A 17,739-nucleotide genomic window follows, 5' to 3' on the forward strand; every position below is an offset into this window, starting at 1 on the left:
ATTATCAGATCATTATAACCAAATCACAAACTGAAGAGATCACATTGAGTGATGTGTCATGATTCAGCAAACTTCAGTGCATTTCCAAATTATGTGGACATGGAACCCTATTCTCCTTTTATATCAACAGAAAAAAACAGAAGAAAGCTGAGAATTTCACTGTTAAAGAAAGCAAAGGTAGCCATTTTCAGGAATAGAATTCTGAGTTCATGTGCTCTTATCATGTGTGTCTCAAAGCATTTTAATGTGTTAATATATACTGACTTCAGTTGTGAAACATGATTATGAACAATGTGACTCAAAGACAAAATGCTAAAGGGTCAGTCACAATCAGGGTGCGCTAGAGTGTGTCACTTAGGTCAAATTTCAAGTTCATGATAACTGTCCAGTTAAATAATATGTTGAAAGGTAATGGTATGGGGCATATCTTCCTAAAATTTGGTGAAGCAAACGTCATTAGTTTTACCACAGTGCACGTTGTTTTATATGGTTGACACAGTGTCACGGACGCTACAGAAATGTTGTACATGAAACACAGATGTCATAATAAAATTTTAAACAATGATTTGTAATGCTTTCTTATGTTATTACAATATAAAAGATGCATATTGGCATTAAAATAAGCTATACTTAGTATGATTTACTTAATTTTTCCATGAATAAACACAACCTCAAGTTTAGTGAGAAATACAACAATATTGATCATATTTTTTAATAGGACTTTCAACTCCTCTATGTCCTTCCGCTGGTATGCTGTATTTAAAAGTTTTATTGTCATGAATTAACCATGCTATAGCAACAATATTAATACCATTCAGTGTAATTAAAATGAACTTCTTTCTAAATTATTTTCTGTTTAGTATGACATGTAATTTTGTCACGGACGCTACCAAAATCAAACTTGAAAGTTAGGTCAATTTGAAATATAAAAAGCAATCAACAATCTGGTATTTTCTTTCTCTTTTCTCCAAAACCTTTCTCTATCAAACATTTAAATTGTGAAAATTGTGTCAAAACATTGACAATTTCTTTAAATTGAACAAGAAAGCTATAGCAACTACTGCAAAAATCAGTTGGAGTATGTGAAAAATGTCTATACCACTATTACCAGTAATAAACTTTCAATACGTCAAAAAACACAGAAGTTAACATTGCTTGTGCCTTACTTAAAGTGTAAAACCAAGATAAAACTAGACACCTAGATCAGGCTAGATCAGGCTAGAGGGACAGGTTGTTAAACTTTGACCTGTGGTCCCACAATAAAATTTGCTACAATGTATTTGACACACCACCCCAGAAATCCAAATGGCTTGCAGCTGTTCTAACACCTGTCAGGATGGGGCACGCACACACACCTAGGTGAGGCTGGAGATCAGAGACGTAGTCTGCCAACCTTTGACCTCTGTTCTATAATATATCTGTACTCTCTGACGAGCATAAAGTTGGCGTCATACTCATCCTCATCCTCAGCCTCAGCGGTCACGCGAAAATGAGGATGAGGATGACGCTACAGTGTCAGCTCCACCGGCGTCAGATCTTATTATTCCCGAATGCATCTGATGGAATGATAAGTGTAAAAACGACTTTAAAAATATGCTCCAAGTTTCATATCACTGTAAATGTGGGATTTGCATTTCATAATATTTAGTTACCTCTCCTCTCAATATCCGTTTCTCACGTTGTAGTTATAAGGCAACATTCTTAGCCCTTAATTTCCTTAAAGTTCAAAGGTTTTATGTTTAATATATTGACTTTTCAGGCCCCAAGTCATAACGTTTATACAAGTTAATTGTTTTATATGTCCTTTGAATAATTAGGGCTTTCACATCACCTCTCATGGTGGCGATTTTTACACATTTCGGACCATGTATACCTTTTTTTGCACCAATTTTTGGAAAATCTTAACGCAAGAGTTAAGAGGATACCGACAAACACATCCGCGGATCCATGGACTGAAAATTACGAACATTTCCAAAAAACTAGTCCATATGAGATATTCTAACGTAAAATATTACCTGCGACCGTGCGAACCAGTTTTAGGATTCAAAAGAAAGTTGAGAAAGAATGGAGTTGTTATTTTCTTAAGTTATGGGCAAATTTTATCATTTATCCATCATCGGGTAGCGTAACCTCCGCAATCTTTGGATACGACGCTGAAGCTGATGCTGAGTAGCGTCATTTTAGCGTCAGCTAGAAAGGTCACCTGAGGATGAGGATGAGGATGACGCCAACTTTACGTTCGTACTCTCTGCCTTCATAATATGTGAAAGTGGTGGAGACAGAGTTGACACAAATGTCATTTCTTACCCCCTTGATTTTTTAAAATTCAAAATGTGATAAAAAACAATAAAATGTGATGGTTATTTCACATTTAGATTGGCTTATAATCTGAAAAACAATGTTTGCATTTTATAGCATCCGTGACATAATGAATTGAAATGGAATACACAATAATAAATGCATATACAGCACAGAACTCATTCCATTTGTTCTTTTCACTAGAATTCTAATAACATATTCAATATAATTACTGCATTCTTAAAAAACACCAATCTAAGTGTTACAGTTGAGGCTCAACATAACTTTTTGAGTGTTTTATTACTTTTTAAAAAATCGATTTTGTGCAAATTTACAATTTTATGCCTTGAAGACATTTGTAACCCAACTCCATGTATGTACACACAATACACACTAGTATTTATATTTTCAGTGGATAACTGCTTTAAAATGTTTTAAATAGTTATTAATTATGAGTATGTAGTAAACACCGTCACGGATGCTACATTTCCATATTTTAGGAATATTAATAGTTAATGCAAGGGACAGTAATTATATAATTTGTTTATTTAAGGTAGGCACCTATTGACACTTAGGCCTGTGACATCAGATCTTTTATAACTCCTGTTGTCCTTAAGATATGAGTGTGTCACGGACGCTACAAGAAATTCCGACCACAACGATCTCCATTTTCATTTATTCACAAAACAATACAATATGCAACTTTATTTATTTTGGTGTATAAAATGCTTGCCATGGATGTTGAGGTTGGAATTAAATTCAATATTACAATATTTTACCCATTTTTCTACATATAAACTAAAGGTATATGTACTTATGGTCATAAAACACAAAAAACATAACGATGTTACAGTTTTGGTAAAAATACCACAGTTTCTGTTCCGATGCACATAATCACATGAAATAACTTGTGAAAGAAAGATTAGGTATTCTGCAATAACATATGTAAGCTAAAAATTCCACAATTTTAACACTGTGTTCCAAAAAACATTTTGAAATTAAGTACATTTTGAAGTGAAACAGCATAACGCTACTTTTTACAGGTTTTTAAAGGCATTTTTGTGGATGTACAACCAAAACTGCACAATATATGCAATATTTCTTTATGTGCCCCAGTTAGATACAACTATTACTATTTATTAGAAACAAATAAGCAATGTAATATCAGTCTGAATAGCAGATATATGTCCATAACAAATGAAAATCATCTAGCGCACCCTGATTGTGACTGACCGTTTATATATATTTAGGTTTTACAGGGTAAGTCAATACATGTTTAATTAGTACACTAAAGTATTCTGAGGCACTATTACATCTAAAGAATTTCAAATCATGACCCTGGTTGAAAGGTTTTGTCGTATAATATTTTACTAAATCTGAGATGAAACAACCAAAATATAAAAAATCAACAAACAGATTTTAGGACTACAGATCGCTGTTGTAGGCTGCAAGTTAAAGTAAGTTGTATCTGCCAGTTTTGTGCCAGTGTCTGAAAATTCTGCCTGTCCAAGCTTTTATATGTACAGTGCTGTGAGCATATACTCATTACAGCGTCTGAATATTTTTCAGTGTACCTGTGTTTACTTCTATCATGAAAACTTTATGCATTTTTCAGAAATTCTGAGAATTGGGAAATTTTATTGAAAGTAACATTTGCAGTCTATTTACCAATGGATATTATGTGTTCTAAGTTATTTAGGTGATAATCTTTCCCAGATGAAACAGAGATATCAGATAGAGGTAGTATTGGTAGTAAAACACCTCTCAGTCCAATATCAGATGAGAGTGCCGATGACAATTGTGTAAGTAATAATCACTGTAAACCTTTGATTATAATTTTATAGAAGGAAATTAAAAGATATCAGCAGTAAATGGAACATCATAAATTTGCTGTTGTGTTCTGCCTGTTTCCCAAGAGGTTTTTACAATTCAGTGTAGAATTTTAAAGTAATGATCAATTTCAAAATAGGCAACACACATGTTGTCATTTGAATTTCAATTTTCACTGCAGTTCCTTTTTAAAATCTATTCCAAATACAGTGGATTCTTCCTGAATGTTGTGGCCAATTGTGCAACCATGTATTATTAATTATCATGACATATCTTACAGCTTTATTTACTGTTTGAACAAGTTCTTCCATATGTGTTTTCTGTTTAGGAACAAGAAAGTTATGAAACAAGAAGACTGAAAAACATTGAAAAAAACAGAAGGAGTTAGTGGAAAAATTTCAAGGAGAAGGAATAGACAACTATCAAGAGGAAGCTGTAAGTGGACAAGTTTCTATCTGTGTTTAAAGCGCAGTGGTCGTTGCGCTGCGCGTGCGTGATTTTTTTGTTGATAAACATAAATTTTTGTAAACATAAGTCTTCTCAACTTCAATAGGAGTGAGATGGGAGCAGTCCCCCACTTTGTTAAGGCCTTTGTAAGACTCAACATCATGCAATAGTAAAATATTAAGATCGGAAACGAACTTCAGTGGTGTATTTCTATCTATAAACTCGTGTAGAGCTACGAACATTGGGACACTACACTCAGCACATTATGTCGCTGAGTTTACTGCACGCAGACACAGTGAACAAAAAGCTTTGATCGCGCGCGATCACGCTGGTTGTACACAATGCTATGTACAGTACAGTGAAAATACATAACTAAAATGATCAACATTGCCTATGTAGACCAGCAACAAGCACAATGCCTAACACAAAAGTTACACTCAAGACCATGATCGGCAAGCCAGAGCAGGACACGGGAGATGTTGTTGGGAGACGGTCACCGCGTTGACGTATACACGGATATAGAGAATCCGGTCCCACAACGTACCGGCTTGCGACGACTTGGCCCACAACCAACTGTTGATCACCATGTCTTACTTCTCCTAGTATTACGTGGTAAAAAATACTAAAATGACAGGAAACAATAGACAAAACGAGCAGGTTTTCGCGGCATTTGGCAGGAAATTGCACGGCTACACCGTGCATAGACGTATCGAGAGATCCTGTGCCCCGGTCCTGTGCACGGTCATGGCAGTGATCCAACCGCTAGCTGGTGTAGGCCTAGCGGTGCTGGGCAAACTTCGTTTTGTACCTCCTGATTGCCGGGTAGGTCTGAATCCTCTTTCAAGTGAGATAACCACCACATAACAAGAAGACCTATGAAAGGTCCTTCGCTTGACTTGATACCTGTACTCGGAATTCTCGTTTGCACCCCCAAACGGGGTAAACATTGTAGTTGAGTTGGATTCTCCACAGCCGAGTGTAGCGCGCCATATACCCGGTTTGACACGGACGTTCATACAGACCACGGAACGGAACAGATGCAGAGATGCTTCTTGCTGCAGCGGGCATTGCTCTGCGAGCTGTAGATTTCTGTAGTTTGGGTTGTTGTCTTTGTACTCCTGTCGGGCCTCTTGAAATGAAAGCTCTCGTCCTTGCTAGCGATGTCGAAAACTAGAGCCCGGTCGTTGATAGTCTGTTGGCGTATACATGCGTACATGCGTACGTCCAGCTCTATGGCTCGAGCGATAACAGTAGCCGAGCCCCATTCAACTGATTCAAGAAAATCATGAGCAAATGTGATCTCAATCCAGCGTGCAATTATTGTTCAATATTCAGCAGATATTCAACTAAGATTAATTGACCTTTTATTGCGTGTTACATTTGGTTAGTGTACGCTTGTGACAGATCAGCCGCCATTTTAACAAGCGGCAATATCGCAAACATTACAATCAAGCCGTAACATGTGCGGCGTTCTTGGATTTGTTTACAACAGAGGGGGACCCCTCAGGAGGATGCGCAGCGCGACGACCACTGCGCTTTAACAATACTGATGACAGTGTAAATAGTAGTCTCGCATGCCAGACCTCGAAACCTGCGTGCGGCGCGAGCGGCAAAGCCGCGAGCAGCGAGTAACCGCAGGTTACGAGGTCTGGCTAGAACCGACGTGCTATATATACTGTCCAATAGAATGCTTCGAAAATCGGCTGGATGAAAGAGTACATCTGTTGTTTATTCATGAATGTAGGTGGAGCGTCTAAAAATAGCCTTTTGAATTTGACTGAATGATTGTGTCATTCATCCAGAAATGTTTCATTCAAACTCAAGTAAACTGCCTTCCGTTGACCTCAGACAGTACGGCTTCATGAAATCACGGTTACGCTATCCCCAGTAACCATGATGAAAAAAATCAGCAAAAATGATCTATGCCGTTGAAGAAAATAGTGATAGACAGCCTGAAACCGAAGCAGGAGGTAGCCATGACAGATTATCTGGAAGGAGACGACGTTTCCGTGAATTTGCCGACAAGATATGGCCAATCTCTAATTTTAAGATTGCTCCGGCCTTGCTTCAATGCTTGCGATTGCATTCAGTTTTGTTGATCGTCGACATCCTCTATGGAGTTTGCTTTTTCATTTTGCTCCGTTCAAACGAAGCTCAGATTTTGGCCCCATTCAACTGCCGATGAGCTGGTGGTAAATGGCCTCACAAATAAATTCTCGCCGTAGATTTTTGCTCGAGTATTTTTTTCGGCGCAGATAGGCCCTATGTGAAACGTGGTGGAATGGCCGTCTGTATGCGGTGGTCCAAAGTTATACATGTACTTATTAGCATAGGAAAGACGGCCCACTTTTGACGTCATCACATTCCTGAGCAGTTGGTTCTTGCCAGACCTCGTAACCTGCGGTTACTCGCTGCTCGCGGCTTCGCCGCTCGCGTCGCATGCAGGTTCGAGGTCTGGCATGCGAGACTATGTAAATCCTGCAGATAAAGACTACTGCATTTCTGTTATAATGAAGTTATTTTTCGCAATTTCAATACAATGGAAACAAAAACAAGCAACTTACATACCTTCTTTATCTTCATCGCACAGAATAACTTTTTTATCAAGACAAGAAAGACTAAGGTAATTTTGCCACTATTGATAATTAAGTAATAAAGCACACCCAGTGATGGTAAATTAAACCACGAGATTTTGACCAGTTCACGACATATATGCACCAGCAATAATGAGTGCATATATGAAGTGAACAGGTCAAAATCTCGTGGTATACTGTCGCTGGGTGTGATTTATTGCCATTATATCATAACAGCATATTGAAATTCTGGCATGAAACATCAAAAATTGATTTTTGCTCAAGCTGAGAGCTCATGCGTGTGCCAGCCGGGGTATATCGCCAATATACCTTTCGCATCTCGACCAATCAGATCGCTGTATTTATGCCATCAATATACTGGTATGATATAACTTACAATATACGGTATGTGTTAGCACAGAGAAGACATTGCAATAAATTAAAACAAAAGCAATCACAATGAAATTTCCAATTAAATTTCCACATCATTAGCTTGTTATATAATCACATTTCTTGATTTTTGATTATTTGTTGAGTCAGAGACAGGCTTAGAATGGTCATCTCTTTCCTTACTGTTTCCATACTGATTGCACATGCAGTGAACCACTCCAGTACTTGAAACATTTGAATAGGTTTTTCTTTTTGATGGAAGGTTATGAATTATACCGTAAATATCTTTTGTAAAATTGTTTCTCTTGCATTAATGTTTACATCTGACTGGTCCATTGAAAATGATAAATTTTGAGATTTTTACAGGCAATATTTAGAGTTGCTAGGTGGTATTGCCTCAAAGTTGTGTGTTTGAGCATGTTCAACACCAGGGAAAATAATTCAGGTGTTTTGCTGTTTACCAAAACATTTGCGTTGTTTGTTATTTACAGAGTACTGGTAATAACTTGACCAAAAAGAGAGCTAATAAAAAGGTAAGAGTATAGAACTTTCATGCTGGCTATGAAGTTTATTGGAAATTGATATTTATCACTTGGATTACGGGAAAAATATGTTAACAATTTAATTTCTAATGAGTTTTAATTTTCTATGAAACGGGAAGTTACAGGACCGTTGGTGCACGACAGGGGATTACTGATGACGAAGCCATTTGCATACACTGGATGGGAGCTTTTGAATTACCAGAGCATTGCTTTGACCGTATGAGAATTTTGAATAATCAAGATGGGCATTTTCATGACATGCAAAGAAGGGTCAAATGGTTGCACAGGGAACACATTTTGAAACATATGCATTCTCCAACAAAAAACAGAACATTTTTTTCAGTTTATTTTCCACGCAAGTTTAGTTGCCATATATTCACAGACATCATATTCAAGATTCAATGACAATGAATGCCTAAACCATGGCAAAATTGTGGGATTCTGGGACTCAACACGGCATACCTTTTCAGTAGTGAGGCTTTTTTACATTTTCATAGATTTACAATAATCCAGCTTTTATAAGGGAAGTTCCTCTTTAAGAACATGCATTTATGTTATTTCAATACTTAAATCACAGAAAGTCCAGAAGATGCAGGCAAGGAAGCGTCTTCAGGTAGGTGTTAACTTCAACACATACACGTGAGTTTTTGACCTGTAAATTGTTTATCTTCATCTGTGTATTAAATACCATCAGATTGCTTCCTGCAAAATCTTGAGTGTGTGCTGCATGTTCTGAGTAGGAAATGTCAATTTGCTCAAATAATATCCCATAGTAAAATACATCCCATTTAGTAAAATAAAACACAGAAAACAGAAATACAGTCTCACAAACCACTTATCTGAATACTACACTTTTTAGCTGACATTTAGTCTACCAATGGGAGCTAATAATATTAGTCTGCATCTGTCCTCTGTACGTTTGTATGTATGTATATTATGTATGTCCTTCCACTGCAAAAATATGAAAACCACTACACATTCACATTGATATTTGGTGTGCTGATGCATTCTGGACTAGAGATGGGATTTTCTTCAAATGAAGTTGTCATCACCAAAATATGCAAATGGGCTTAAAAAATTTAAAAATAATCAAAAATTAAAAACTCAAGAACCACAGGTCAGATTGCTTTGTAAATCGCTTTGCAAGTTTGTGAGGTGGACCTTTTTATAGTTATGTTCATTTGTGTTTTCTTCATTTCTTGGTCAAAAGTCGTCTTCTTTGAAGCCAAGTGTCCTATTGCTTTGAAATTTGATTTGGAGGTTCCTGGGGATGACCATAGTCAGTTTTTTTTGAATCATGATGAAAGTTACATGTATGTAGTTTTGGGACAATATTCCCCATTTTTGGTCAAAAAATTATTATCTTTGAAATCACTTGTCTGAATGCTTTAGAATGTGATTTGCATATTCCTAGGTTAAGTAACCTCAGTCCAATTTGAACAAATCATGGTGGTATTGGCATATTTGTATTTTGGGGTAATTTTTCGTATTTTTGGTCAAAGAATTGTCTTGGAAAGTGTTTATCTGATTGCCTTGAAATTCTATGTGTATGTTCTCAGGAATGACCTTGCCATTTCTCTTCATATTGTGGCAAAATTTTGCATATTTGTCTGTATTGAGTAATTGGTCCCATTTTTTTGTAAAAAGTTTTTTTCAAAGAAGTTTCAGGTTGTAGGTCATCACTCTTGCTTTTTCTGGTTTATAAATGAATGTACTAATTCAAAACAAATGTGAGCACAGTGTCCCTGACACTATGAAGATTCATCAAATATCATTATAGTCTCATATAGTATTCATAGTTTACATTGATATCTGCCTTTTGATATTTCACAAATATTTTTAAGAGTAAAATAATGAAGCAATAAAACACACCAGTTATCTAATTTTGAGCGAGCCAATAGAGGTAGAGGTCGATTTTTGGTATATAGGGATAACTTAGCAATACAATTTTTTTGACAAAATGTCACGTGACCTCGGTGACCTTTGACCTCAAATATACATCATTTGTCCATAACTCAGTAACCACAAGTGCTACAGCCTTCATGTATGGTATGATGGGACACCTTATGACGCCACATATTGTACCTCATTAATTATGCGCATATCTAATTTTGAGCGAGCCAATAGAGCTAGAGGTCTGATTTTTGGTATATAGGGATAACTTAGCAAAACAATTTTTTTGACAAAATGTCACTTGACCTCGGTGACCTTTGACCTCAAATATACATATTTGTCCATAACTCGGTAACCACAAGTGCTACACCCTTCATGTTTGGTATGATTGGACACCTTATGACGCCACATACTGTACCTCAATAATTTTGCGCATATCTCATTCTGAGCGAGCCAATAGAGCTGGATGTCTGATTTTTGTATATAGGGACAACTATAGGAGAGAAATTTTTGACCAAATGTCATGTGACCTCGATGATCTTTTACCTAAAATATATGTTTATGTCAATAAATAAGTAACCACAAGTGCTATGTCCTTTGTATTTAGTAGGATGGGAGACCTTATGACAACACACGCTTTACCTCATTAATTATGTACACATCTAATTCTGGGCAAGCGAATAGAGCTAGAGATCTGATTTTTTGGCATATAGGGATTTATTAGCAATATAATTTTTTTTCAAAATGTCATGTGACCTTGATGACCTTTGACCTTGATTATACATATATATGCATATTTCAGTAACCACAAGTTCTATACCCTCCAATTTTGATAGGATATTAGACCTTAAGATGTCACATCTTGTACCTCATAATGCGCATATGTATTTCTTGGCTGGCCAATACTGCTAGAGGTCTGATCTTTTTTCCCGATATAGAACCATAACTTAGACATGCCTCATGTGTTTCAAATTGGGAACAACGACATAGACCTATGTGCCCATAGATCTCAACATATACACTCCAGTGATACTTCTTAATGACCACATTTTCCTGCCCCATCAAGACTAATACTCCTATTACAAGTGGGGACTATGTCATTGTAAATGACTTGTTGAGTTAATGGTTGTGTCACAGTATTCGATATATCTAATTCTGTATTTTTTCATTTTATATTCTGAATAATTACATTAAACATATTTCACTGTCTCCAGTACATTTCATTTAAGTATTTTCACTTCATGCACTTTATCCCTTTCACACATGTTCAAATATCTGACCAGAGAACAAACACTAAATAGTCCAGGATGGGAGCTACAGTGTCATTGACGCTATTTTTATTAGATTGTATGTTTTTCAGTGGCAAAAGGTGCGATACAGTATAGACCCATTTGTGAGGAGACAGCTTCATATCTGTATCATTAGAAGAATAAATTTTAATAGCACTTTATGGTGTTTACTTTATCAGTATAACTGCAGGTAACAATAATGAAGAATACAGTTATAGGATTTTATCAACATGGATAGACAAGAAGCTGGTGCCAATACAGAGGTATGTATATCAGGGACTTGCCAAATAAAAGTAATTTCTGGTTGTCAAACAAGCATGTATCATCCTAATTCAAACCCTTTGCCACCCAACATTTTTGTCTTGTTGTGTGTGTGTTTTACATGTTTGTGTGTATGTGAGTATTTTGTGTGTATGTTTTTATGCACACATGTTTGTGTATATATGTGTGCATGCAGGCATGTCTGTAATACAGTATGTAAGTCATGTAGCTTATGCAGTGCTGTGTATAATCTTTTGAAGGGTAGAAAAAGATGGCGATCGCGGGAAATGTGTCAACAAAGATGGAAGAAATTTAGGAGTAAGCTGACAGTTAAAGCACAAAGAGAAAATGAAGAGAGGAAAAAGCAGTGGAACAAATGAGGGAAATAAAAAATTTGAAAATGCAACTTAAATAAAAGGAACACATTAGAAAAGAACATATGAAATGTCAGTCTTCAAAGCAACCAAAGTTAACAGGCATATGAAAAAATGTTAAAATTATATGCAAGAGTTTATTGGAAGGGTATGATAATGCAGCAGTTATTGGAGAAGGGTCATTTAGCATTGTGGAAGTTGAGATGAGAGAAAAAAAATACTAAGATTCAACACAGAATGTTTGTAGGCTGTGTTTCATATTTATGTTGTAAATCAACAAGGTAAGCATAATTCATGCAAGCCTAACAAGAAAATTAAATCACTATTGATTGAGTATGACAGGAGTCGGTCTACAACTTCTCTTTGTTACTAACACCACAGAGCTAAAGTAGCAGCTACTGCACATGCTAAGGGTCTTTGCCGTGGGACAGTTTTGGAGACATTTATGATGTCTATAGAAATTACTCATGGACAAATAATGCAATTTGTTGAAATGAAATGCATGTAATCATGACAGAAAAGAAATATCCAATGATGTAAAATTTTTTTAAATGATGCACCTGTTTAAAGAGTGTATTTATGTCATTTTTTACAGTGTAATCAATGGAAATGGAGATGTGTACCATGTATCTGCCCTTATGTTAAGGACATATTTGTGACGTTAGAATAGAAAGATCCCACAGAAAACGTTTAGCCACTAACTCAGGTATGAAAAATAGTTTCATGTAGACACATCCAGATATAATTTCAATTTTAGCTCCCATACAGTGGTTATGCAAAAAAATGCATATTTATGCATTGATATTGACACTATACGCATGTTTTCATTGTTACGCGTTTTCTATACGCAAAGGATAACAATAAAATGTTTCCAAAAGCATTCCCCGCGACTGACCTTAGGCGACAACCAGACAAAATGAGTGCCCGATGGACATGAAATTTGTTGCAACATTTCTTTCAATCACTCATATTGTGTGGAAAGTTTTGGATTCTCTGAGTGTAGTCTGAAAAATTGGCATTGTAGATCAAAGGCACGTTATCATGTCAGCTGTGCTTATGAACTACGTTGCTAATTTTCAGGCGAGCGATAGTTTCTGAAACTAATGACACAAAGTGAGTAATTGACAGAAATGTTGCAACAAATTAAATGCCAACCTTGCACGATCATCCCGTCTTGCTGTCCCAAAATTTGATCAAAGCACACATGCAGCATGGCGTCTTAGCAAACAACTCTTATTTTCTTTCAACTTTGCTCATCTAGTCCGCGAAAAAAAATGATTCGGAGGGTCAATTGAAAGACATAACCAGGCAATCCAACATAGAGAACAATGAGAAGTGCAGCGAAATTGAACTAATGTCGGTATCTGCTGTTGTCGCCAATACAACAACATACAAAAGGGGATCAGTGCAACGATGAAGTTGTCAGCCGTGATGATGATGCACTGGTTACCAAAAAATCCCGTCCACAACCACACGCAGGCTACCAAGAGTAGTGCAAGACTGAATATCCATAGTTATGTTTTGATGTATAAATATAAATGTATATATTTTGAACACTGCTAGTGCCTGGATTAGCTGCAATAACTCTGACCTTTTGGTTGCCCAATGTGAATGATGGTCGCATGTACACCCTTCGCTGCTTCGTTTCAGCATATTTGAAACACAGCCCAGTTGTTCTAGTTGTCCATTGAACTGTTTTCATTAAAATAATGTTACATGTACATTGTACAATCTGAATTGGTATTGTAAATTTATTGAACTGCTCATCGTATTTTGTAGTCAGTTTTTTTCTCAATCGAGTGCGGAGGAAAATAACGCATGCAAATAAAGCCATTACGTAATTTTAGTAGAGCAATGCGTATACCGAATGTGAGGAAAAAAAGTTACCGCAAACACTGCATATGTCCCCTGCCAAAAATAAGCAAATGATCTGGAAAAATATAAAAATAATCAAAACTCAAACACTCCACAACTACTACTAGCAAGATTGTATTGATAATTGGTATGCAAGTACCTTAGGAAGACCTCATATAGTTTTTGTTAGTCTGCTATCAGTGACGGAGTTATCATAAGCACGATTGGAACTAATTCTGGATAATTGGACGATGAAGTAATGTAGATTTAATCTTCAAATGTAAGCTCATCTTCTTTTCTTTTTAAGTTACGCTCCTGTTTTAATGATTTATTTGTAATGTCGCAAAATTCAGCTATAGGGCACCTAACACCTTTGAGAAATTTGAAAAATATGACGATCCAATTATCCCAAATTAGTTCCAATCGTGTTCATATAGATTGATCACTTCTTAACAATGCATTTGTTACTTAGACTGAAAGATTCAGTTGTGCACTGGCACTCCTGTGACCGCTGACCCTTACTATGTCTGAAGGCACGCTGTTAAAAACCTGTCTCCAACAAAATCTTGTTGGAACCAATCATATTGCATGATCGAGTAAACTGACATTACATGTATATAATGAAAAGTAAGACGGCCCACATGGCTTGCCGAGTGTGTCATTATGATGTAAACAGCCCAACATGGGCAGTTCTGCAGATGGACATTAACTTGTCCCTGAGTCTCTCTGGAAGCTCAGTAAAAACCAATGCTTTCGATTGCTATTTATGTTTACTTGTATGTACTTTGTATATACCTTTGTGTGTGTACCTGACTAGTTCTTATACTGTGTTAGTGGTACGCACACAGAATGTAACATCTAGCACGGTCTGTATGACATCGTTTGGGCACACAGCTTAGTGGTTTTGAGCACTGTTCGTTAGCTAGGCAGAGTGTTGCCATGAGTGTGGGTTTGAATCCTCTGAGTGATATAAATTTATGGTAAATTTGGTATGCAGAATGCTAATTTGTTCATAATTATATTTTAGCAACATTTAAAAGCTGAGTTCTATCAGCCTATATGTTTCTCGTTCATTTTGAGTATACATGTATTTCTGAAATTTTTGTGTGATTTTTTCTCCCTTGAAAGTGCTTCTACCTTACAGATTGAAACATACATGTTTATGTCATGTGTTCGTTTTTACAGGTACACATACATTTGCAGTTGATGAAGAAATACACGCAGAAGGAAGTATTGGTTCTGATACAGCCAGTGACACCGACAATAATGAAGATCAACCAGAGTCCTGTGGTGAACTTTGTGAAATTTATACTCATGAATGTGAAAATAATGATGTGGACAGTGAGCTTGAAAATAATGCAAGAGGTTGTAGACAAGGTAGATTTGATAATAATCAAAAGGAAGCACATGATGATGATGATGATATTGTTATGTTGCATGGGAAGGAACCATTTTTCCAGAATAAGAAAGTAGATGAGTTTATCCTATGAGTGCTTAGGTTGAAATTAAAGTATGGTTCTTCAAGAGAGGAATTCATTGATCATGTAAAAGTTATGTGGCCATTTACAGAAGGAAACCATGATCCCCCTACATGAAGGGATATTGAAAACTTTCAGAAATACTTGGGATACAAGCCTCCAAAGCTATATAAAGTATGTGTTGGAAATAATTATTCTATGTGTCTGAAGGAAGATGAGAACACTTGCTCTATGTGTAATAGACCCAGGGATGATTGTCTTGATTACTAGGTCTGTGGTATAGATTTACAGAACTTGTTTGTAAACAAAACGGAATGTGGAAAGCATATGGCGCATTGGCAGGCTGAAGATGAGTGGCTCCCTAGAGAAGGTTATAATCAACGCAAATGTGAACTATGGCATGGGAGTAGGCTTCATGACCTCATATACTTTTGGGATCCTGAAATTAAAACTTTACTTTTTTCTAGTCACATTACACACGGTGCTCCATTGTTTCAGCAACTTAGCATTCTCAGTGTTTATAAACTTTGTAAGTTTCAGACCTGTGTATTTGCTTTTGACTTAAAAACTGGTCATTATGGGCATTCAGTAGATCGTTATGCTTCATCAATTTCACATACATATGAAACACGTTTAGCTACTGGCTAATTTTGTTATTCCAATGGTAAATTTAAAATTAACTCAAAATAATATATATCATTCCATTGCTAAGCATTGGAACGAAATTTCAATGACGACAAATCTGTAAAATCAAGAAATGTATTTAAAACTTCACTTAAAATTTTCTTTTGAACTCAGAACAGTGAATCTCTGTATTTTTTGTTTTTTAGCTCAGATTTGGTTTTATATATAAATACCAAAAAGAGCTTATCTGTATGTCTGTATACTTGTAGGTATGTATGTGCGGATGTATGTCCGTCACACACAAAGGCTCCCATACCGCCACAGCTACCATCTCAGTATTTGGTGTACAGGTAGATGTAGGGGTTGAGATGTGAATTTGTTCAAATGAACACGTCAGTGTCAAAAATGTGCAAATGAGGTAAGAAAAAGGGAAATCCTGCAAATGTTCAGGAGTGGTGGCAGTGAATTGAATCAGCCCACACATCTGAATAAGAGGATTTTGACCTTTAACCTATTTGTATGCAGGGTACCTTTTATGTTTGGGAGTGGTAGCAGTAACTAAAACAGCTAATTGGTCATTTCCTGTCATTGTTTATGAACTGTGACATATTAACAGATCTGCTGAAACCATGGATGTCTATTTTGTACATCCATTGTTGAAAGATTCTCTGCTATGCATGTTGCTAAAGTTTACCTTCAGTACCTAAAGTTTCAGACCTTATTTACTTTTGTCATTCTTAAATTTCTGGTTTAAATATTTCTTGTTGTTTTTCTGGTTGTACTGTGCAGAAATTGTCATAACATCAACGTATGATTTTCCTGCACTGAACAGATAGAAATAACACTTATTGTTGATCTTTGGTATGTACCAATTCTGATCAAATTTGAGCGACACTTTATAATTGCGTATTTTTGATGTGATGTCACCTCGCTGTTGAAATTTCAAATGTACTTCTTGAAAAAAGATGGCAAACTATATTACTTTGATATCATAATTTGTATGAATTCAGGGCCAGGGACTTGATTAGTTCTGCTTGAACTACTTCTCTGGTCCCCAGCAGTAATGTTGACACATTTTTCTCTGGTGAAATAAATCATTATCACTTAAAAAGCAGTGTTTTAAGAATTGAAGATTTTATCCTTGCATAAGTCCATTAAACTTTCACTGTAACTTTTAAATTAGTTTCAGTAATAAAGAAAGGCTAACTATAACATGGCTTATATGTATCATGTCATTGACATCTTAAATAGAATATTTTGAATGATGTGACATATCAGAAAATTACGAAACACTATTGGCAGAAATTATTCGTTTGTATGAACACTTGATGAGTGAGCATTCTAGTCCTTGTACTAAATTTCTTGTTGTGTCTGAATAGTTTGTACAGAGAACAACATTACATTGTAAATTTGTTATGATATTCTACAGGAAATTTTCCCATTAGTTTAAAGAAGGCATTTTCCAACTCTATCAGATCAGCTGTAAATTTCGTCTATTTTTCCTTACCAGTACTTTTGTTCACATCAGTAATGAAGTGTAATGAAATTTCTTGGCTTAACATAGTCTATCCTCGTAGAGTCGGATATTTTCATGTTGAAAATTGAATTCAATTTTAATTAACTTTTCACTGGCTTTTCATTTTTTTTTCTTGAATGCTGATCAATGACCGGTTGTAACTGTTCAACTTGGAGACCTTTACTTGGGACATCAACATGAATAATTTCGCGATTTAAATTTGGTAGATAGCAGAAATTCTGTATCTTCTCAGAGAATACAGAATACCCAATTAGTATATGACACCTGGCCACAATATCATGAATCATGTGAAATGTTGTGAAAATCATGTGTTACTTTACTTTTGTAACACCACACAACATTTACCCAT

General features: G+C 36.0%; 2 long non-coding RNA genes across 2 annotated transcripts; both read left to right on the forward strand.

The window, feature by feature from the left end:
• Positions 1 to 130: 130 nt before the first annotated feature.
• LOC139126688 (uncharacterized) lies at positions 131 to 8,693 on the forward strand. The gene is made up of 6 exons (XR_011550691.1): positions 131 to 177; positions 4,015 to 4,100; positions 4,457 to 4,563; positions 7,166 to 7,198; positions 8,030 to 8,071; positions 8,658 to 8,693. It is a non-coding gene; the product is annotated as an uncharacterized lncRNA (long non-coding RNA).
• Positions 8,694 to 10,495: 1,802 nt separating this feature from the next.
• Positions 10,496 to 15,868, forward strand: LOC139126681 (uncharacterized). Its single transcript, XR_011550687.1, has 3 exons — positions 10,496 to 11,525; positions 12,493 to 12,603; positions 14,937 to 15,868. It is a non-coding gene; the product is annotated as an uncharacterized lncRNA (long non-coding RNA).
• The last annotated feature ends 1,871 nt before the right edge of the window (positions 15,869 to 17,739 follow it).

The sequence above is a fragment of the Ptychodera flava genome, unplaced genomic scaffold, assembly GCF_041260155.1.
Source record: "Ptychodera flava strain L36383 unplaced genomic scaffold, AS_Pfla_20210202 Scaffold_119__1_contigs__length_201995_pilon, whole genome shotgun sequence".
Classification (NCBI taxonomy): domain Eukaryota; kingdom Metazoa; phylum Hemichordata; class Enteropneusta; family Ptychoderidae; genus Ptychodera; species Ptychodera flava.